The following is a 25,263-nucleotide window of genomic DNA, read 5'->3' as shown; positions in this document are numbered from 1 at the left end:
TAGTTTAAGTTTTTTTTCCCCCATCAGGGTCCACAGAGAGTACCCTACTAAAAGGCATCTTGGCTTGAAGCAAGGTGGTTTGCTGGTCTAGGTTTTAGATGGGTTTTGGGTACTAGTCAGCTGGGCCAACCAGCTAAACCATTTAAAAAATCAGCTATGGGCAGTAACCCACCTTAAGCTGGTCTTCTCTACCATTTACATAGTCATAGATCATAGTATACTTATTAATTGTTAGTGATGCAACACTTTGTCAAATTAAGTGATGCTATTAATGATTAATATGAAATTATTAATAATAATTAATATTCAGTTTTGTTATTAATAGTATTATTAAATAATAACAGCTCCAGCAAAGCAATGTGTGTTTTCATAGACTGTGCAGTTCCTTTATATATTAAAAATATATATAAACTAAATCTAATAAATTCTATACCCAATTTGTTTAAATTACTTAAACACAGTCACATCAACCTTAATGCTGTAATTTAAAAGCTTCCAAGTCAAAATAATGACATAAATGTCTCCATGGGGTTATTTGCCAATTGCCATTAAAGACTTCAATCAGCTTGAAACTGAATAATCAAAATCAATTAGATAAAGAGATTCAAATAACAAAGACCTGACAAGCGCAATTTTCCATCTCTTTGTGTTATTGACGTTCTTTATCATAAGCTAAGACTTATTGTGAATTCTTACATGACAGGATACCATCTCCGTGGCTTATGCTGGCAATGCCTGGTTGCTGTAATTGTGCCTCATCAGTTTTAGAAGCAACAGATGTTATGCATTATTACTAATGTAGAACATGTGCAGACCGGGATTACGTTATGGGTGAGTATCGATTTAAGTACTGGATTATTGAAAATTGTCATTTTGAATGTTAGATATTTAGTGGTCAACACACACAAAGCAGTGATATTGTAGAGTAGGACAAATATATTCCATAAATAGCCCATACAGTGATTAAAAGACCAAAACTATGTGAGCTCAGTGCAATTTATGCAATCTAACACAAATAGGCTTTTGCAAATCGTGTCAATATGCAATAAGAAAAAAATATTACAAAAATGCATTGCAGCTGGGGGTTGCTAGTGAGTTCTGAATTACATATTAGAGCTGAACAATTTCTTGGTGTAAGAAGAATCTACATTGCATTAATTCTGTGGATTCTCTTTCAACAGTATGAACGACCAAACTCCTATATCAGCAGTCCGTACCCTGAGAACGGAGCTTTTACGAGTGGATAAAGTTCATTAGAGTAGGTCAGCAGAGGCTTTAATCCTATTTCAAGTGCTTTAATTTCTCATTCCTCTTTGCCAAAGCACCACAGAAGAGTTACTGCTGCTTCCTGTGGATAGCGGGGCTGCTGGCACAGCCAAGTGGCCCATAATGAGTGACGGCCATGGCAGAATTATCTAGGCTGGATATAGTGGGGCTATGATGATATCCGAGTACAGAATTTACAGCAAAATAAGTCTGCTGATTTGTTTAAAGACATTGTACTACTAGCAGTAATAATGCACTGAGATTTATAATCACTGAATCACCCAGAACACCTTAGCAACACTCCATAGCAATACACTAAAACCATCGAGAACAAGGTAGAAATCCCATAGCAATGCAATAAAAAACACCCAGGACAGGCTAGAAAGCAACAATGCACTAGCAACAGCAATACTCTAAAAAAACCTCCCAGAACACCCTAGAAATGCCTTAAAAATGCACAAAAAAAATATATGTCTAAATGATTTCCTAGGTGTTCTGAGTGTTTTTGGGATGTTGCAAAGTAGTTTCTAGGGTGTTCTTGATGATTGCTTATACTGGCTCAAGCAGTAGCAGCTCCTGACCGTAAATTGAGCGTTTTATAGTTTATGATAAACATTTTGTAGGCTTTATATTCTAATTAATGAAGACACGTAGAACACTTTTGGCAAAGGTTGTTGCCAAAATGTTGATTGACAGTCTTTTAGTACACACAACACATACAGTTCACTCAAAAAAATGCTGGGTTAAATACAACCCAGTGCTGGGTGAAATATGGACAAACCCAGGAATTGTTTAACCCAACCTTCTGGGTAGTAACCCAACCGCTGGATCAAAACAACCCAATTGCTGGGGTTGGCCATATTTTACCCAGCACTGGGTTTTATTTAACCCAGCATTTTTTAGAGTGTACATACAGTGGAATGCTATCTTAGAATTAGTATTTATTGCCTAGGAATAATGATTAAGATTATCACAAGCTGTGGAGAAATTCCAGTGAGGAAAAAAGTCATGTCTATTCTCAGAATAAACATAAAACACAACATAGCCTAACTAAATAAAGGGTACAATAAAGGATTTATACTTTATTAATTTGATGTGCTACTATACATAGGAAGACATGGCATGCCAAGTTGCTGACCTGATACAGACTAATATACACATAGCTTAAACTGACTGATATTGTCTTGATCTGAAGCGAGGTTTACGTAACGTAACGTGAAAATAAGCGACAGTCTATGGCAAGCCGTCTTAGCGTTTAATCTATAAGCCGTACTAGTATCTATTTTCATGCTACTAGTACTTATTTTTTAGATACTAGTATCTTTTCCATTAAGTACTAGTACTTATTCATTAGCTACTAGTGCTTATTCATTAGGTACTAGTACTTATTCTTTAGCTACTAGTGCTTATTCTTTAGCAACTAGTGTCTTTTGTAAAGATACTAGTACTTATTCATTAGATACTAGTACCTTTTCATTAGATACTAGTGCTTATTTATTAGGTACTAGTACTTATTCATTAGATACTAGTACTTATTTATTAGGTACTAGTACGTATTCATTAGATACTAGTACTTATTGATTAAATACTAGTACTTATTTATTAGATACTAGTACTTATTTATTAGATACTAGTATTTATTCATTAGATACTAGTACTTATTCATTAGATACTAGTACTTATTTAAATAGTGACTAGTAACTATTATATTGTTACTAGTAACAAATTTTAAATTTTTGCCATTGACTTCTATGGGGATCCGTCATTGAGATATCAACTATTCAGTTTTGACTAGTAAGTATTCCACTAGTGACTAGTACTTAATTTTTATGTACTAGTAGTTATTCATTAAGTACTAGTACTTATTCATTAGATACTAGTACTTATTCATTAGGAACTAGTACTTATTCATTAGATACTAGTACCAATTAAATAGACACTAGTACTTATTCATTAGGTACTAGTACTTATTCATTAGATACTAGTACTTATTCATTAGATACTAGTACTTATTCATTAGATACTAGTACTTATTCATTAGATACTAGTACTTATTCATTAGGTACTAGTACTTATTCATTAGATACTAGTACTTATTCATTAGATACTAGTACTTATTCATTAGATACTAGTACTTATTCATTAGATACTAGTACTTATTCATTAGGTACTGGTACTTATTCATTAGATACTAGTACTTATTCATTAGATACTAGTACTTATTCATTAGATACTAGTACTTATTCATTAGATACTAGTACTTATTCATTAGATACTAGTACTTATTCATTAGGTACTAGTACTTATTCATTAGATACTAGTACTTATTCATTAGGTACTGGTACTTATTCATTAGATACTAGTACTTATTCATTAGATACTAGTACTTATTCATTAGATACTAGTACTTATTCATTAGGTACTAGTACTTATTCATTAGATACTAGTACTTATTCATTAGGTACTAGTACTTATTCATTAGATACTAGTACTTATTCATTAGGTACTAGTACTTATTCATTAGGTACTAGTACTTATTCATTAGATACTAGTACTTATTCATTAGATACTAGTACTTATTCATTAGATACTAGTACTTATTCATTAGATACTAGTACTTATTCATTAGGTACTGGTACTTATTCATTAGATACTAGTACTTATTCATTAGATACTAGTACTTATTCATTAGATACTAGTACTTATTCATTAGGTACTGGTACTTATTCATTAGATACTAGTACTTATTCATTAGATACTAGTACTTATTCATTAGGTACTAGTACTTATTCATTAGGTACTAGTACTTATTCATTAGGTACTAGTACTTATTCATTAGGTACTAGTACTTATTCTTTAGATACTAGTACACATTTATTAGATACTAGTACTTATTCATTAGGTACTGGTACTTATTCATTAGATACTAGTACTTATTCATTAGATACTAGTACTTATTCATTAGATACTAGTACTTATTCATTAGGTACTAGTACTTATTCATTAAGTACTAGTACTTATTCATTAGGTACTAGTACTTATTCTTTAGATACTAGTACACATTTATTAGATACTAGTACTTATTCAAAATGTTACTAGTAAGAATTTTTATTTTACTAGTAAATTTTTTAATTGAACTCTACTGTAGCCATTTGGACTAGTCATAACATAAGACGAGTAAAAAAGCAGATCTGACTAGTAAGATACGAATTGTTACTAGTAGTTCTTACAAAAGATACTAGTGTCTAATAAATAAGTACTAGTACCTAATGAATAACTACTAGTATCTATTAAATAGGTACTAGTATCTAATGAATAAGTACCAGTATCTAAAACATAAGTACTAGTATCTAATGAATGCTCACTAGTAATATTTAAATAGATACTAGTCACTATTGCAATACTTACTAGTCAGAAATTAAAAGATGATATCTAAAACAGAATAACTACTAGTACCTGTTCATTTGGAGATATCTTCAACCTCATAAAGAACTAGTAAGAATGTATTTGGAGATATCTTCATTCAAACAAGTCATTACATAAACATGTGTAACGGAGTTTAAATAATGTTGTTAAATTCATGCTTTAAATGGGCAAACTCGCCATTGGCTGTTGCATCACTCGCAATTATGCGCGTGACATTAAGGGCGGAGCTACGTCATCGCCAGCAGAGTTTCACATCTCTCGCTGCTGGTAAGTCGCAGCAATAAGTCCTGCGTCATAAAAACTGAGTTTAGACTGTTTTCAAGTGTAAGGTTGGACTTTTATACTACTCACAAGTTTACTTCATTTGTCTGTCAGTTCCTAGTTCTGTCAGTCGAGTCATGTGTTATTTGCGATGATAAAATGAAGTGTGTGTAACCTGCTCCTGAACTCAGTATCTCTGTTCATTTCATTTAAGATCTTTGAGCAACATTGATGCGTGGATGTACTGTCCTTTTAACCAGCTTTTGGTCCTTTTTGTCCCAGGTATGTTTTTATATTCGGATTTGTCATGTGCTGTGTAAGAATATATTAGTCGAACTGAGTTTTAGCATTATCACACGTGCTATGTGCTCGCACGTGCTGAACTGTGTAACTGCGCCATTTAGGTGGCCGTTCTTTTCTTTCTGTATTCCATTTTATACAAAGATACACAAAAATGATGGTTGCTTAAATCTAGTTTATCTGTATTTGTGAATTTATAAGAACCGAGACAGTGATTTGTACTTTATTTCTTTAATGTATGTTTTATCTTGAGTTTAATTCCACTATACGATCACTTTGTAAAAATGTATATTCAGCAGAGTTTCACATCTCTCGCTGCTGATCTTTGAGCAACATTGATGCGTGGATGTACTGTCCTTTTAACCAGCTTTTGGTCCTTTTTGTCCCAGTCTGTCTCTTTCAGGTTCAGTAAAGAGATCTTGAGTAACCATCCACCTGCTCTCAGTGTGATTCCATCCACACAAACACACAGACACACATGAGTACCTCTCAACCGTCCAATCAGAGTCCACATGGTAATACAATACATTAATATGCTTGTTAAGTAGGGCTAACTGACTTTGTATGTTAGCCTACCTTGCTAATTGGTTACCATAAAAACACAAAGAAAAGATTACAAACCTGTTGTCCAACAGAAGTATATTGACATGTTTTTACTCCAAATTCACATCATAACATCATCGAGCGTTTGAAATAAGTTCCTTTTGTGATCTGACATGGTTTCATTAAACAGAATGAAGCAGAAATCGTGCCACTTTATATTCTATACAGTGATAAAGGCTGTCGTATGTTTAAACATACTTTATTCTTATAAAAATACCCGAGATGGCTTGAAGAACACAGATACAACCATATATTGTCGCAATCATTGTTTATTTTCTTTATGCTTCATCATTAAAACATCCATCTGCATGTTAGCTACTAGGCTACATTTTTTTTTTTTTTTTTTTTTTTTTGCTACTAGGCTACATAAACAGCGAATGGTGAATGTCTTCTTTGTCCATATTTTCAGGAAGTGAGTCTCACTAGTGGAGTTTCTGCGTGAGGGCGCCCTCTGGCGAAGAGTATGCATGAGAAGAAATTGCATGAATTGAGTATTCGTTATTGCTCACAAAATAACGAGTAAAAATAGCTAAAATAATTAAGAACTTTGAGGTAAACATATCCTTACGTTTTTCTTCAGTGTAGAGAAGTGTAATTGTTTTTCCCTTTTCTTGCAGCTATATTTATTATTATATTTATACTTAAATACTCAGTTTTGTATATTATAGTGAAATAGTGTTATTACAAAAGTAATATTCCTTATTTTGTTTAATGTTTTTATTTATTGGTATATAAAAACAAATTTGTTGACCAAATCGTGCAGCCCTACACATACAGAAAACCTGTTTTTTTTTTTTTTTTTTTTTATTAATAATGTTTGGCCTTTTTTTCCAAATAAAGAAAATGTTTGTCTGAAAACCATAAGGTTCGGATTTTGTGTGCCCTGTACAGAACATTAATGTTAAAAACATTCAGTGTCTGTAGCACCAGTGTTACCACTGTGACTGGAACCTGGACTTTCTCACCAACAGACCACAGTCTGTTAGGACCAATAACCACACCTCCTCCGTCCTCACCCTAAACACTGGGGTACCACAGGGCTGTGTGCTGAGCCCAATCCTCTTCTCCCTTTTCACCCACGACTGCATACCTGTATATGGCTCTAACTCCATAATCAAGTTTGCAGATGACACTACGGTGGTAGGCCTGATCAGCGACAACGATGAGACGGCCTACAGGGATGAGGTCCAGCATCTAGCAATGCGGTGTGCCAACAACAACCTTGCACTCAACACCCAGAAGACCAAAGAGCTGATTGTAGACCACCGGCGGACTAAGAAGGACCACACACACACTCGCATCTACATTGATGGGGCCGAAGTGGAGCGTGTGGCGAGCTTCAAGTTCCTTGGTGTCCATCTCTCTGAGGATCTCTCCTGGACCCTCAATACCTCCACCCTGATCAAAAAGGCACGACAGCGCCTTTACTTCCTTAGGAAATTAAGGGAAGCTCACCTGTCCCCCCACATCCTGCTGAACTTTTACCGTTGCACTGTTGAAAGCATACTCACAAACTGCATCGCAGTGTGGTATGGCAACTGCACTGTTTCGGACCAGAAAGCCCTCCAGCGGGTGGTGAAAACTGCCCAATACACCACTGGTGTCGTGCTACCCTCCATCAAAGACATTTACCACAAACACTGCACTGTTCAACAACCTGTCTGCACTCCTCACTCACAATGTTCTTTTATTTCCTGCTTTTTTGCACATTTCTGATATTTGCACATTTCTACCTCCGGATGCCGTGAAGGTCATTGGCCATATATAAACATATGCTACTTACATACCTCTCTTTATAATGCACCTTCTGTTTATATTTCCTTGCAACCTAAATTGTATGTACAGTCATTTGCACTGAGCTAGTCTCTCTCCATCTACCTCATAACTTGCACTATATGTCATAAAACAATTTATACACATTTTTACATCTATTTATAAACCTTGTTATTTGCACTTCTGGTTAGATGCTAACTGCATTTTATTGGCTCTGTACTTGTACTCTGCACAGTGACAATAAAGTTGAATCTAATCTAATCTAATATGCAAAAACATTAAGGTATAGCCCTGATATGATATTTATTGTTTTTACTGGAGGAAAAAGAGAAAAATCACAGATAATAAAATTGGTGTCTTATCTCCATCCTGCCACTAGAGGTCACTCGATGATCAACAAACACATTAGACTACTATGTTTACGAAATTACAGAGTTTACAAAACTGACAAAATTGGTTTTCTATGTGCTTGTGTACAAATAATTGTTTCTTTTCTATGTGGTTTCCACAAAAAAGTACATTCATCTCCTTTCTGTTTCTTGTCTAATCTCTCTCCTATATGTTGCTGGTTCATTAATATTCAACATACGATTAGCATACTGGGCGGAAATGCAAATTTTAAAAGTACTAGTATCTATTAAGTTCAGGATATCTCTGGTCTAAAAAGTTACTAGTAACTAAAAAATAAGAACTAGTTCTATTTTGTCTTAACAAGAAGAGTATAAATAAATACTAGTCACTATTGGAATAAGTACTAGTATCTAATGAATAAGAACTAGTATCTAATGAATAAGTACTAGTAACTTTACAAAAGACACTAGCAGCTAAAGAATAAGTACTAGTACCTAATGAATAAGTACTAGTAGCTAATGAATAAGTACTAGTACTTAATGGAAAAGATACTAGTATCTAAAAAATAAGTACTAGTAGCATGAAAATAGATACTAGTACGGCTTATAGATTAAATGCTAAAACGGCTTGCCATAACAGGCTCTACATTAGAGCTTGCTGCAGTTCCATTTCTCACCATATATTTACACTGGGAAAATTGAGGGGCGCTGTAGAGCTGGGGAAGGATCAGGCTCTGTCTGTCCTCCTGTTTAGGATTATAATACATGCCTGCCGAAGCCATACCTTAAATTTTAATATATCCTGCTCACTTCATGACATAAAATAGTCTAGAATATCCTAAAAAATATTTGTTATTAATTCAGTTTATATAGGTCTATGTTTGGGATTAATATTTTGGCTCTACCCCATCTGTCCTTTCAGATGAGCCACGGCTGGGCAGAAGTCATAAGAGACCACCATCAGGTGTCTCTGATATGACTGTCCTTTCAGTTTAAGAAAGTGAATTTTACCATTCAAAAAACAAAAATTGTTTAGAAAGTTAATTGCATGCCTCACAATATTAGGTTCATGTCAATAAACAGTTGATGATGAATTACAGAATTGGTGATGCTTATACTTCAGCAAAGACCACTAATGGTAATCATGTTTAGGAGGTGAGGCTTTGGTGGTCATCAATTAAAGCACAATAAAATATTACCTGCATGAAAACACCAGGAGGCCCAGATCCATACAGTCATCCCTGGAAGCACCATAATGTAAGCAAGCATAAAACGTATTGTGACATGACGTAGTATGCCCATTTAGCAGGTTTCATTTTGATTTAACACTGTAGAACAGTTTCTGTGCTTCCTCAAGTCAGGAGTGTGGTCAACTGCTCCCCCTAGTAGTTAACAGAGGAAGTAGAAAACGTGTTCAGTGCCAGTTCTTTTTTTTCATTATGACATTAAAATGCTTGAGTGCCATTTACACACACCAATTTTACAGAGACGGTTCACCCAAAATTTAAAAATGTTTTTCTGTTGTTGTTAACTCACTGCCATGTTTCTTAAAACTTATAAATGAGGTTTAATGAGAAATTAGATGTGGAAAGATTTAAACAACTGCTTTTTGAGCTTGAAGGCCATTATCAATACTCAGTTTCACTGGATAGAAAACAGCAACTTGGATATCATCTTCCACAAAAACAAATATCACATGTGATTGAAAATAAAACATCTAAAATATTGTAATATATATCTATTTGAGCAATTTCTGGGTTTTCAACCTGTAAAAGTAAAACAGAGGAAGAAAAATGATATTTCTAGCTATTTAGATGTAAATTAACTAAAGATCTGAAGAGCGTTATAAAACTGGCATACTGAAATATTGGATCAAAATCTTTATTACAATAAAATTAAAAGTTAAATATTTGTTTTTTTATATCCTTCAATAATTCCTTTACACTTTCGGTGCATAAAACAGTAAATGCACTGCATAAGTTCTCAAAATCATCTCTGCTGATCTGGGTCTGTGCATAACCCTAGACAAGCAAAAATTACTTGTCATAAAATTTTATGTGCAAAGGCCTGACTTTCATTCATTCATCATTCTCTCATGCACATTTCAACTAATTAAATAGCCTAAAACACTCACCAAATCAGCCGCTTACAGATGTGAATATTCAACCAGCTATTTTAAGTTCATAAAACGTCAACAAGACATATTAAAAAAATCTCAAATTTAACAATTTTTCATATATACTTAAGTAGTTTTAAGTCACATCCATACTGTAATATCCTATAAAACCGTGTCTACACTGGATGCGAGCAATGTATCAAAACCATCTATTTCAACTTCTGTCATAATGGAGCAACAGCTGAAAAAGGGTTGTGCACCATTCAGAGCTGAATTTAGAATGCATTTAAAAACAATTCTTGAATTTGATTCGAATTGAGGCCTAGATAGATGCCAAGTGAGCATAGAAATGCATACTAGAAACCAGCAGTACAGAGACTCAGTGACCTCCAGCCATCAAAAGTTTCTGAAAAAGGCCTGCATTGATAAAAAAAAAATGGGCATTGCAGTGTGAACTCTTTCAAGAAACAAAGCTGGACATATTCAGTGTAGGCATGGGGTAAAAAATAAAAGAAAATGCTTGGAAGTGATGAAAAAGTAGATGTTCTGCTTCAAAATCACTTGCAGGAAACATAAACTTGAGATCTCATCTTATTAGTTCTCACTAGAGGCTGAGCTGGACAGCAGAGGTTGATGTAAAACTGAACAGCACGGCAGATGAAGCCTCAATGGGCGATGTCAGACGGCGAGAGCAGCCAGTGTACTTCATTTTTGAGCTTCAAAAACAATTAGGAGTCTTAAAACTTACAAGGAGTTTCTTTTTCTTTGCACTGTGTTTTTTTCATAATTACCCATGTGATCTTGTGCCATAATGAAAAAAGTTTTAGCTGAAAGGGGGGGGAAAGGTTTTGAAGCAGCCAAGACACACAGCAAGTCGTCTCCAGTGAAGCCAAGTGGGAACAAAGAGGGTTTTTTCAGCATTATTAATAGATGCAATTTGTTTTGACAGGTTTCTGACATTCTCTGCGTGACTCCTCGCATCCCCGAGGGCAATTCAAAGTCCTTCACAGTTTAACAGAAGAGGTGTCAGTGATGATTAGCCCCGTCTCCTGCTCCACAGCAATTGGTCAATTTCACATGTCCGTCATTGTCCTCGGTCACACTGGTATCCCCGTCTTCTTCATTGCCACTTCTCTCGTCTTTGGCTAGCTATCAAAAAAGTATAATAGGGAAGAGAGTTCAAAATATATTTAGTCAACACAATAGCTAAAACACTCTTATTTTTAAAACAAATCTGAGAATGAAAAATTGTTTACCTATGCAAAACATCACTTTAGAGAAAAAACTAAAAGATTTGTCATATAATTTTATTTGTATAAAACCCGAGTTATTTTACTCAGTTTATTCTTTAGCCATTCATAAAAGCTAATTAAATAGCCTAAAACGTGCCAAATTAGTCGCTTACAGATGTGAATATTCAACCCGATGTTTTAAGTTCAGAAAAGGGCAGAGTTAAAAATAATAATAATCATTTATATTCAGCACAATAGCTAAAACAGAATTCAAGAAAGAGAATTCGAGGGGTGTTTATCCGTGCAAAACTATGCCAGGTTGTTTCTGTGTGGTTGCTAAATGGTTGAGTGGTTTTTACATGCCAAAGTTAAATATAAGTTTGTTTAATCACTAACCCAAAGTATGATCCATATATAAGCAGCAGGTGTACTGGTCCTTAGCTTAGCAAACATTTAAAAACCAAACAATAAGCACGCCGATCTTTGAACTTCCTGTATTTCGGAAAGCCAAAATCAAAACCACAGCATCTGAAAATACAGCCATTTGTAGAAACCAGATGCGCAGATACACAATCCATCATCCATAGCAAATGAATCCGAACAGTCTGATGTGCACTAAATCACGACTAATTAGGTCCCTTTGAGCAACAGGCTGCAGGTACGTGGAGCAGAGAAGCAATTGAATCTGACATCTCTGCATTTGTGAGAGATCATGTACGCTGCCAGTGCAATCACTCTCAAATTATGACTAACCTTTTTCAATAGACCGAGCTGGAGTGACAACAATAGAGCACTAACTACAGGCTGGCAGGGCTCATTTTAATCAGAACGCCAGTATAATTGGAAATAACAGAACAATGGCACAGACCTGGATAACTCAGTCACCGTTACAAGCTTGTGCCATCATTTCAGTTTAGAGTATAATTCATGCAGGATGGCTTTGTCTATAACTGCTATTATATGCATCATGTAGGACTTCGTTTTAGTGTGTTCCGCATGAATCAAGGCAGTGTTTCCTACAGGAGTTTGCTGTTGCAACAGCTGACCTAAACAATAATAACACTATTTGTCCAGACATATTATACACACACTGAAAACAATACTTTTATTCAAAAAGGATGAATTAAATTGATCAAAAGTGACAGTAAACAGATTTATAATGTTAATAAAAGAATCATATTTCATATAAGTGCTGTTTTTGAACTTTCTATTCAAAGAATCCTAAAATATCCTAAAAATATTAAGCATAACTGTTTTCATTGATACTAATGAGACATGTTTCTTGAGCAGCAAATCAGCATATTAGAAATGATTTCTGAAGGATCATGTGACTGAAGTAATGATGCTGAAAATTCAGCTATGCATCTGTCACATTGCTCAGGGAGCGAGGAGTCGGGGAGAACAATCCAAACCTTCCTTTTATGGAAGCGAGCACGGGGGTAAAGACAACCAATACTGAACATGGGATACAGGGAGACACAGGGCTTAAGAACACTAGGAAATCAAACAAGGAAGAACAGAAACAAGTGAGGAGTAATTAAACACAGACGGAGACTAATGAACTAATAACGAAGACAGGAACAGGAAGGACCAAATAAGGGCATGGAGAACAAGACAGAACAAGACTGACAGCATCACAGGAATAAATTACATTTTTTATTTATTCAAATTAAAAAAAAGTTATTTTAGATTGTAATAATATTTCACAATTTTTCTATTTTTACTGTATTTCTGATCAAATAAATGCAGCCTTGGTGAGCAAACTTATTTCAAAAACACTAACACCGAACATTTTATATTTATACTATATATATATATTAATTTATATATTTTTAAATAACTTTCAACTGAATTGAATTCAACTATCTTTTATATATTTTCACAATGATGCGCTTGAAAAGTGATTCAGGAGCAATGCATTAATGTTTCATGTTGAAGCCATGAAATGCCATGACACCAAAATGCAGGAATTTCTTCCTCTGAGAAGAAAATGTGACTCATGAACTCATTTGTTTCAAATGGCCAATGTGGTCATCTAGCAGGAGGCAATACGTGTTTCCACAATAACATAAGCGTCAGCCATTGTCAGAACTCATATACAGATCTTACCTCCAGTGAGTAATCTTAAATAATCATCTGCCACATACACACTGCTAAATTTTAGGAGTGACACCAGTATTAAAATACAGTAAATCCCATAAATTATCATTCAGGAGTCCCTCCCAATTGCTTAAAGCAAGAAACACAAATGCCAACAGTCTAGCTTGTTTGGTGTTGTTTATAGTTCACAAAAATAATACAATTTACACTACACTGATTCAATATAAATGATTTTTCATATGGTAATTTGGCTGTAAAATGTGGTGTCACACATTACAAACTGACAAACCAGTGACAACCATATTTACTGTAACTGCAGTGTTCATCTCTATTACAGCAACCTGCATCATATTTGCAGAATGAAATCCAGTACTTGTTTCCTACTAATTTTAGGCTGCAGATTCCAAAGAGAGTGCCTGTTTTGCTCAAGCATGTTACAGTTTGGCACAAAATATGATGCGTTTCGTAACATTTTGCTGTAGACAGCCATTTGTAAGGTGAATAAGTCAGGAAATATTAGGCCTTTTATGCAAATCAGCAGAGTTTTTGTTCAAGATGCAGGGCTGTGTTTTTGCTCACCCAGCATTTAAAAAACACACATCGTATAGCCTAACTACAAATGTGTTAATGTGCTGTTCCAACCCACATTGGTATAACCAGCATTATGGGCTGGTTAACTAGACCAGTAATGCCAGTGTTGATACAATAATACTCACAATAGGACATTTAGGGGTGACAATAAATGAAAAACGTCTGCTAGCTCACAAGACAGCGTAAACAAATACAAACCCGATTCCAAAAAAGTTTGGACACTGTACAAATTACGAATAAAAAGGAATGCAATAATTTACAAATCTCATAAACTTATATTTTATTCACAATAGAATATAGATAACATATCAGATGTTGAAAGTGAGACATTTTGAAATGTCATGCCAAATATTGGCTCATTTTGGATTTCATGAGAGCTACACATTCCAAAAAAGTTGGGACAGGTAGCAATAAGAGGCCGGAAAAGTTAAATGTACATATAAGGAACAGCTGGAGGACCAATTTGCAACTTATTAGGTCAATTGGCAACATGATTGGGTATAAAAAGAGCCTCTCAGAGTAGCAGTGTCTCTCAGAAGTCAAGATGGCAAGAGGATCACCAATTCTCCCAATGCTGCAGCGAAAAATAGTGGAGCAATATCAGAAAGGAGTTTCTCAGAGAAAAATTGCAAAGAGTTTGAAGTTATCATCATCTACAGTGCATAATATCATCCAAAGATTCAGAGAATCTGGAACAATCTCTGTGCGTAAGGGTCAAGGCCCGAAAACCATACTGGATGCCCGTGATCTTCGGGCCCTTAGACGGCACTGCATCACATACAGGAATGCTACTGTAATGGAAATCACAACATGGGCTCAGGAATACTTCCAGAAAACATTGTCGGTGAACACAATCCACCATGCCATTCGCCGTTGCCAGCTAAAACTCTATAGGTCAAAAAAGAAGCCATATCTAAACATGATCCAGAAGCGCAGGCGTTTTCTCTGGGCCAAGGCTTATTTAAAATGGACTGTGGCAAAGTGGAAAACTGTTCTGTGGTCAGACGAATCAAAATTTGAAGTTCTTTTTGGAAAACTGGGACGCCATGTCATCCGGACTAAAGAGGACAAGGACAACCAACGTTGTTATCAGCGCTCAGTTCAGAAGCCTGCATCTCTGATGGTATGGGGTTGCATGAGTGCGTGTGGCATGGGCAGCTTACACATCTGGAAAAGCACCATCAATGCTGAAAGGTATATCCAAGTTCTAGAACAACATATGCTCCCATCCAGACGTTGTCTCTTTCAGGGAAGACCTTGCATTTTCCAACATGACAATGCCAGACCACATACTGCATCAATTACAACATCATGGCTGCGTAGGAGGAGGATCCGGGTACTGAAATGGCCAGCCTGCAGTCCAGATATTTCACCCATAGAAAACATTTGGCGCATCATAAAGAGGAAGATGCGACAAAGAAGACCTAAGACAGTTGAGCAACTAGAAGCCTGTATTAGACAAGAATGGGACAACATTCCTATTCCTAAACTTGAGCAACTTGTCTCCTCAGTCCCCAGACCTTTGCAGACTGTTATAAAAAGAAGAGGGGATGCCACACGGTGGTAAACATGGCCTTGTCCCAACTTTTTTGAGATGTGTTGATGCCATGAAATTTAAAATAAACTTATTTTTCCCTTAAAATGATACATTTTCTCAGTTTAAACATTTGATATGTCATCTATGTTGTATTCTGAATAAAATATTGAAATTTGAAACTTCCACATCATTGCATTCTGTTTTACAGTGTCCCAACTTTTTTGGAATCGGGTTTGTAGACAATGCTTATTTTAAACCGCTTTAGTCAGAAACTCATAAAATAAAATAGTTCAGCGCCTCCAGAACTTTCCGACTGCACAACTGCCAGAGTTTTATGACTTGTTAAAAGTCATACGGTGTCGGCTGTGTCAGTTGAGATGACTGATAACTAGCCCGAGGGTGGTAGGGTAACAGTATTAATGGTATTTGTTAGTAACATATGACCTACAGGCTGCATAGATGCACTTCATTACGCTTATTTTTGAGTCATTCAGATCCACTATGCCTGCAACCATCTTATAAATGATTTTATAATGTATTCAGGGCTTTTCACACAATGCTTAACCCTGGGTTAATGTCTTTTTAACATCGGGTAAAACAGTGTTTCACACATTATTTTAAAAGGGGTTAGCGATGCTTTTAACCCTCGGTTATGAAGATCTGCGGTGCCAAAGATATACAATTATAGAGAATGTTACAGCGAGTAGTTTAGAAACAGACACCCAATCATAAACCGATTCACTGCTTTCCTCATTAAATATTCATGAGATTTGCACATTCACACATCACATTTACACAGATGCACAGGCAAATACAAACACAAGTTGCATACAGTAGCCTATTTGTCCAATCAATGTTAATAAACAAATTTGCAAAAAAAAAAAAAAGTTAACACAGGGTTTACAAATGTACAGTGAGAAATCTCAAAATATGACTACCCAAAATTATTTGCTAACCCACTGTAATGTGAGACCATTCAAACAAGACAATTTAAAAAAAAAAAAAAAAATGAATGCATTCCCAAATATAGTAGAACAACTTACACTTCCGAAAAGGAACATCTTCACCATGCGTAGAATCAGATATGCCCAGAATATGTGCAGCATCAACAGGATGACAAGCATGAAGTTAAAAACGTAATATCCAAAGAATGGCGGGTAATAGTCAGGAGGATAAATGAATAATCCTGGAATAAAGATACATGAGACAGAGACAGTTTTTAATATCAGTTCTAATAATATACAAATAATGCATGCACATTATGTAAAATACACCCGAGACTCTTTATCAGAGCTTATCAGAGCTTGGAAATAGTAGTCACACACACAATTCTCACCAAAATGGAAAGATTATGAGTCGCGCGACTATGAAGATGGCAGCAAATACCACAAAGATGCCGTTGCACGTGCTTTCCCATTTGGCATAGTTGAAAATCTTAGTGGACTGTGGAGAAATAACACAAAAATAACAAACCGGTGCAGCTTGTACAGTGTCAACCAGGGTTTTTAAACTAAAGCTATATTAGTCTTTCATTTGCAATAAAATAAACAAACAAAAAAATTTATTTATAAACATTACAATGTAGTTGACAAATGTACACCCTACAGAAACTGAATTTTTTTGAGTGACATATTGGAGGACTTGTCCCTTTTTTAAAGGGGTCATATGACGTTGCTGAAAAGAACATTATTTTGTGTATTTGGTGCAACGCAATGTGTTTATGCGGTTTAAGTTTCAAAATCATATTATTTTCCACATACTGTACATTATTGTTGCTCCTCTATGCAAACATTCTGAAACGCGCCGATTTTTACAGAGCTTGTTCTGATTGGCCAGCTATCCAGTGCGTTGTAATTGGCCGAATACCTCAAGCGTGAGACAGAAATGTTAAGCCCCCTTACCGTTTTGTGATGCCGTGTCCCGGCGCGACAATACTAAAACAATAAAACCCATTATAAACGAGGCATTTGTTGCATCCAGTGGGGACATAATTACTGATTATAATGACTTATACTTATACTGTCTTTAACATTACCATGTCTGCATTTATGATCGGAGAAACGACAAACAACAAGCACTACTCAACACTGCTCAAAACTCGCGTTTGAATCGTCAGAGGCAAATTCATTAAATAAGAAAACGTACTTACAGGCTGTGAGTCAGAAGCACCAAACTGTTCTTGCAAAGTTGGAACTGCCTCACTGGCAGGCTACTCCCAGGTTCAGGAAATAGTCCTCCGTAAAATGCGCTGCACACACTCTAATATTTGGGTTGAACTGTTCTGGAACAGTGTTGTAAATACAACTTAACCACTGATTTCTAGTTGTGTCCTCTTTTGGAAGCCCAAACAAAGTACTTTCACTTTCGTTTTCATCTGATTATACTAAAGTGGTATTTTGCCTGAGTGCAAGGTGAGACATCGCATTTTTGATTCTTTAAACCTTAAATGAGTCCAAAAAAAAGTGCAATGTTTCCTGAACCCGTTCCACCAAACAAATTTCCTGTCTCTCTTTAATACAGGGGTAAATGGCTAAAAATACAATAAAGAATAATCAAATAAAATCAGATTTGGCATATCATTAACTTCTAAAAGAATGTCAGAGGAATCGTGACTGAGCATGACCAGGGTCCCGACCCGGATGTAGTTGCCACACCAGGAGAAAGCCAAGAGCGTCAGCGTGGCCCAATGATGGATGATCTGCTCTTTAAAGTCCTGAAATAAATATATATGAGAAACACAACAAATCAATCTGGCTTTAAATGACAGATTACAATAGCTTTCATTGTGTAAATAATGATCAGATGTTTATTTCAGGTCTATTTATTTCATGTTTATTTCATGTGATAAATGGTTAGGCTCAGATGAAACAGTTTGAAATGTAATTTAAAAGATTTCATGTAGTTAAAATGCTTCTAGTAGTTAGTGTGGTGTCACATGATACTCACCTTTCGTTTGACGTCGAAGGTTATTCTGAGCACTAGCGACAAATAGAAGCTCATCTCCAAAATATAATACCAGTACTGAGAATCTAGCATGGACTGCAGGAGCAAAAACACAACAAGCTCTCAGAAACATGCACGATAGCAAGACATGACCACCGCTACATTTTTATGACGGAAAAAGTAAAAGATTGATCCGAGCTATAACTCAATGTGAATTTTATGTAATTCATTGTGCTTTGACGCAGCGGGAGTTTGAAGACAGCTCTTTTTTTGGAGTGCTTATTCTAGGAACTCAATGTTTTGAATGCCAATCTGAATGACATCACTGTTCTTTTGATTGCAACCTGGAACTCACTTAACAAGTGTAAACTCTTCCAAAAAAAAAAAAACCTTCAGCTGAGCCAAAAAGAAAGACATCTTTCTTCTAAATATGGCCATGTTTGACTTGGAGCTATCGTGAGCCTTATTATCTGCCTTATTTATTAGCCGTGCCATAAATTTGAGTGTTGTTTGAAACCTTTATCGGGGCCGGGTCAAAGTGAACAATATCTCGCCTGCTCTTATTAATGCAGGTGATACGAACAATAAAATATCCCTTGGAACAAATACAAGCAAATTAAAGATCTGAAGACTGGAGCATACCTGTCTTGGATAGCCATTCCACACCTCCCGCAAATTACAAAACCAGGGTTTCTGTAATAAATAGACAAATCAATATTCAACTTTATGGAACACAAAACATTGTCTTTTTACTTATTTATGACAGTTTTTGGAGCTGCAAGGTGGCTGTGTTCTAAAACCTAGTATACTGCCTACTTAGGCGTAGTTTTAAAGGGGTCATCGGATGCCCTTTTTGCACACGTTGATATAATTCTTTAGGGTCTTAATTAAAAGTCTATAGCATACTTTGGTTAAAATTACTCAATAGTAGCGTAAAAAACACCTTTTTAAACCTGTCAAAATCAGCTCTAATTTTAGCAAGCTATTATAGTCCATGTTGCTTTAAATGCTAATGAGCGCTGCTGGCCCCGCCCATCTCTTCGATGGGGTGACAAGCAGTACTGTTTACTTCGGCCGCGAAGCTGGCTAACTAGCATGTTATTAGGAAAGGCAATTTGCAAAGATTCATAAAAAACCCTTATACTCACTTCTTCCGTAGGTGAGGCTGGATCATGAATGATTCGCGCGAACATAGATGCATTTAGGCAGATGTGCGGAGTCTCAGATGTGGGCAGTAAATGACGACTGCTATATTCGTTATTACATCCAACAACAAAACACCTCAATCGCTTAATCGGAGACATCTTGTCTTCCCCTGCACCGGAGTCAACACAATGACGGACTGATGACAGCTCACTCAGGGCTGGTCTAAAGTAAGATGGTCTTGTCAATCAACTATCGTGGGAGCGGTCTGTACAGAACTACGTTATTCTGACAGGAACCTCAGAACAACCTGATTTGAGAAAGAGGATTTTAAAACAGGGATTTAAAAAAAAAAAATTACTGGGTGGATTTTTAACATTATAGGATGGATGTGTACACACACTTCCAACACACATTTATGTTCAAACAACTTGAAAAGAAAATTTTGCATCCAATGACCCCTTTAAGACAGAGGCACAATCCAAACACAAAAAGACTTCTAAAGCCAAACACTTGTGGAAATCCCATAATGCAGTGGTTCTCAACAAGGGGGCCACAAGATAACTTAAATCAATAAAAATAAGCTAAAAAAAAAAAAAAAATCTTATTTTAATTTCAGTGTGTTAAAATAAATAATTCAAGATCAGCTTTATGAAACAATGAGATGGGTCTCCTTCAAGGGTCAATTTTGGGCCCATTGTTGTCTTCCTTATATGTCAATGATTTACCAAATTGTTGCAAGCAAATTAAATGTCAGTTATATGCAGATGACACAGTCATTTATGTATCGGCACAGACTCCACGCTTAGCTGCAGAAATATTAACAAATGAAATGACTGGTGTGTCACATGACAATAGCGTTCGATTATATCACAGCTTGGGCTAAAGCCGTTCAGAGCCCTTCAGCTCCATCAAGCTGCATTTGACAGGGTATGGCAGCCAAAATCTCATCCATATTGCTATAAAATATAGCATTCTGTGTAGAATTCAAATAGGTCCGATACACTTTGTGGTCTAGTGTAGGGGGCGGGCTCTTCGAATTCTAGAGAGCATTTGATTGGGCAGAAAGTTTGATGAAAAGATGAAGTACGATGTGACGTCAAAAAAATCGTTAAGCCGTTTGGCAGAAGTGACGAACTGCAAGCTTTGAATGCTTATATCTTCTAAACGTGAATTTTGTCACTGTTTTGGAGCACATTGCCTTATAGATAACCTTAACCCCTTAACTGTCACCTGCCCGTATACGGGCAACCTAAATTTACTTCACTATTTTACAATTAAATCCTAATCTTTTATTGAGCAATTTCTGAAGGGGGAAAATGCTTCATTACGAACCTCAAGCACTTGATCTGGGTTGATGGTTTAATCTAATAAATTATTTATAATATATTTAACAATACAACCTAAATCTTGTTAAATTTACTGTGTATGGTGGATAAAAAATAAAATAATCAAAATTTGGGAAACAAATCCCAAATATGTGACCCTGGAGCACAAACCCAGTCATAAGTAGCACAGGTGTATATATATATTTGTAGCAAAAGCCAACAATACATTGTATGGGTCAGAATTATCGATTTTTCTTTTATGCTACAGACAGTGACTCAGTGCCACGCCGTCTGTACTCGCACACATTCATTACCTGGAATTCAGGAGACACCAGCACTTGATCTCAACTAGTGTTACTTCAGGACACAGATTTTACATTGCACATCAAGCGGTCAGTAAACACAATGCAAGAATTGGTGCATAAATAGTCAACAAAAAACAAGGTGAATATAAAACCAGTAATGCATTTTATCATGAACTGCATTGATCCAACAATATTCATTAGTAACATGACACAATAGAGAAATACGCAATTCTTGTTCTTAAATGTCAATCATTTCACTGTGTGTGTTTTTGTTATTAAATGCAAGTGAACCAATATTTAATCATATCCTTCTTTTATCTAATTTAGCTGACTTCTGCTAAGCAATAGATCATTTTCTCCCAAAATTATTTTGATTTTCTAACTGATCGTATAATTATTACATTAAATTATTTGTGCTCTCCTCTTTGTTTGAGGTCAGTAAGATTTTTTTTAAAAATTAAGATTTAAGATTAAGAAAATATCAAGGCTGCATTTATTTGCTCAAAAATACAGTAAAAACAGCAGTATTAATATTAGGAATAGTATTACAATTTAAAATCCCTGTTTTCTGTGTGAATATGTTTTAAAATCTAATTCATTCATGTGATGCAAAGCTGAATTTTTAGCATCATTACTCCAGTCTTCAGTATCACATGATCCTTTAGAAATAATTCTAATATGCTGATTTGATGCTCAAGAAACATTTAATATTATTATCAATATTTAAAACAGTTGTGCTATTTGATATTTTTTCTGAAAATTATGATATGAAATAATTTTAGTAAATATAAAACAATTTAATCAGGTGTATTTATATTGAGGAGCTAGAACAAAATGAAAGGTTTTGTCCTTTGGGATTCTTGATTAGTTTAATTAATCAAATGTTCTTCAATAACATTTAATGTGAAGAGAGTCTAATAATCAAACAAGCCTAATCATGACATTAAAATGAGCAACAGCTGTGTGGTCTACTGTACTGATGCCTTTCCTTCTGAAAAGCTGTTGGCAACAGGAATGGTTGTTGATTCTGGATATTTGCATATAAACAGATGGAAATGAACTTGCTCTCATTAGCTGGTGATATAATTTAAATGCTAATGAGGATGCGTTGAGCCTAATCCCCCTTCCCAGTCAGTGGAGTAAACCTGCAGTTTATATACTATATACATAATATGCATGAACCACATATACTGAACTCACACTTACAGTTTTTACCTTTTGAGCAAAAAAAAAAAGCATTTTAAAGCATATTTCATGTCCTTTTTTAACATGGAAAAAATAAAAGTACAAATGTACAGTGAAAATGTACAGTTAAGCATAAATGAAGCTTGAAATGAAAAATGAAATTTGTATTTTATAATACTAATTTGCATTTCATGTCCATTTCTGTTTTACATGAAAATATAAATTCATTTAATGCTTTATTTATTCTCACATTTCAATATTCTTTTATTTTTTGAACATTTCATGTCATATTTCATAATTTCATTATGAATTTCACATATATATATATATATATATATATATATATATTTTTTTTTTTGAGCATTCCATGTTGTATTTTATCATTCTGTACACAACTGTGACTGCTTACATCAAAAAGTGCACTGATGATGTGACAGTCACCAAGACCATCACCACACAAGCAAACCAGAAGCCATGGATGACAGCAGAGGTTCGTGGGCTGCTAAAGACCAGAGATGAAGCATTCAGATCAGGAGATAAAGCAGCCCTCAAAACAGCAAGAGCCAATCTGTCCTGTGGCATCAAAAATGCAAAACGGTCATATGCCCAAAAAATCAACAATCACTTCACAGACAGCAGAGACACACAGAGCCTGTGGCAAGCCATTCAGACCATGACTAACTACAAGCCCACGCCACAGGCCTGTGATGAGGACACATCCCTCCCCGATGCACTCAACCACTTTTATTCACGGTTTGAAATGCAGAATGACACACCTGCACAAAAACTGCCCACACCTCCCAACGACCGGGCGCTCTGTCTGTCTCCAGTCGACGTAAGGAAGACCCTATCTAGGATTAACCCACGCAAGGCAACGGGACCTGACAACATACCTGGCCGTGTTCTGAGAGACTGCGCTGTACAGCTGACAGATGTGCTTACAGATATCTTCAACACCTCGCTGAGCCAGGCAGTCGTCCCCACATGTCTCAAATCCACAACAATCATACCGGTACCAAAGAAATCACCCGTGTCCTGTCTAAATGACTACCGTCCCATAGCACTGACTCCAATCATGATGAAGTGCTTTGAGAGGTTAGTCATGCACAACATCAAAACCAGCCTCCCCAACACACTCGACCCGCTCCAGTTTGCATGCCGTCCAAACCGCTCTACGGACGATGCAATTTTCTCCACCCTCCACCTGGCTCTTACCCACCTAGAAAATAAAGACTCCTATGTTAGAATGCTGTTCATTGACTTCAGCTCGGCATTCAACACAATAATCCCACAACAGCTCATAAATAAACTAAACCTGCTGGGCCTTAACAATTCCCTGTGTAACTGGATCCTGGACTTTCTAACCGGAAGACCTCAGTCAGTCCGTGTCGGCCACAACACCTCGAGCTCTACCACACTGAGCTCAGGTGCCCCACAAGGCTGTGTGTTCAGCCCGCTGCTCTTCACACTGCTGACCCACGACTGCACTGCCAAGTTCAGCTCCAACCACATCATCAAGTTTGCTGATGATACAACAGTGGTAGGTCTCATCAGCAACAACGATGAAACGCACTACAGAGAGGAAGTGGCACAGCTGGCTGAGTGGTGTGGCACAAACAATCTGTCCCTCAATGTGGAGAAGACAAAGGAGGTTGTGATGGACTTCAGAAGAAACTCCGTTGATCACCCCCCACTGACCATCGACAGCTCGACTGTGGAGAGAGTCAGCAGCACTAAATTCCTGGGGGTGCACATCACAGAGGATCTCACCTGGACCACCAACACCATGTTACTCTCCAAAAAGGCACAACAGGGCCTACACTTTCTCCACCGGCTGAAAAGACCAAGTCTCCCTCCACCCATCCTCACCACATTCTACAGAGGCACCATTGAGAGTGTGCTGACCAGCTGCATCACTGTCTGGTACGGGAACTGCAGTGCTGCTGACCGCAAGACCCTCCAGCGGACAGTGAACACAGCTGCAAAGATCATCGGTGCCCCTCTCCCCTCCATCCTGGACATTTTCCTTACACGATGCTCCAGCAAAACCAACAGCATCGTGAAGGACTCCACCCATCCCTCCCACAGTCTCTTCCAGCTCCTACCATCAGGAAGACGGAAGACCTCTGAAACCCCATGCAAACCCCTACCTGCTGAAACATGGACCACCCCCCACACCAAAGAAAAAACTGTATGGAACTTTTTTGTGCAATTCGAAGTGTGCTACACACAGGTGAGTGGGCCTGTACAAACCACCTGTAGTAACACTCTCCTCTATGTGTACTAGACACGTTACACACACTGCTGCGTGTACACAATCCCACAAAATACTCAGCAATATATGTATGTTTACATGCTCAGGTACTACAAATCATCCTGCTCTGTTCCCCAACCAGCTGCTTGACTCAAAATGTCTCTCTTTGCACATGTACATTATTTGTGAAGCATTCGTATAGTTTGTATTTTTTAGTTTGTATAGGCTAAATATTTATGTTAAGCATTCGTATAGTTTGTATTTTTTATCTTTTATTTTTTAGTTTGTGTAGGGTAAATACTTATATATAGTATGCTTATAGTTAAATCTGTCAGTAGGTTAGTTGTGTATAGGTTTATAGTGTTTTTTACTTCACTGTTGTATGTCTGTATTTATGCAGCACCGTGGTCCTGCGAGGCACGACATTTCGTTCCACTGTAGGTCCCCACATGTAGCGGAATGACAATAAAGCTCAACTTGACTTGACTTGACTTGATCATTCCATCATTTCTTTATTTAATTTAATTCTATTAAATCCCTCCATAACAAT

The 25,263-nt window shown here is 36.4% G+C and overlaps 1 pseudogene across 1 annotated transcript; it reads right to left on the bottom strand.

The window, feature by feature from the left end:
* Positions 1 to 11,121: 11,121 nt before the first annotated feature.
* Positions 11,122 to 20,839, bottom strand: LOC306878106 (ceramide synthase 2-like; annotated as a pseudogene). The gene is made up of 7 exons: positions 20,825 to 20,839; positions 19,141 to 19,191; positions 18,502 to 18,594; positions 18,140 to 18,268; positions 16,879 to 16,998; positions 16,599 to 16,741; positions 11,122 to 11,244 (listed from the first exon to the last, which is right to left on the bottom strand). The product of its transcript is annotated as a ceramide synthase 2-like (transcript).
* Positions 20,840 to 25,263: the final 4,424 nt, after the last annotated feature.

This window comes from Barbus barbus (genome assembly GCF_936440315.1).
Source record: "Barbus barbus genome assembly, chromosome: 1".
NCBI lineage: Eukaryota > Metazoa > Chordata > Actinopteri > Cypriniformes > Cyprinidae > Barbus > Barbus barbus.
Note: the sequence above shows the minus strand (reverse complement) of the source record. Positions and strands in the feature narration are given on the sequence as shown.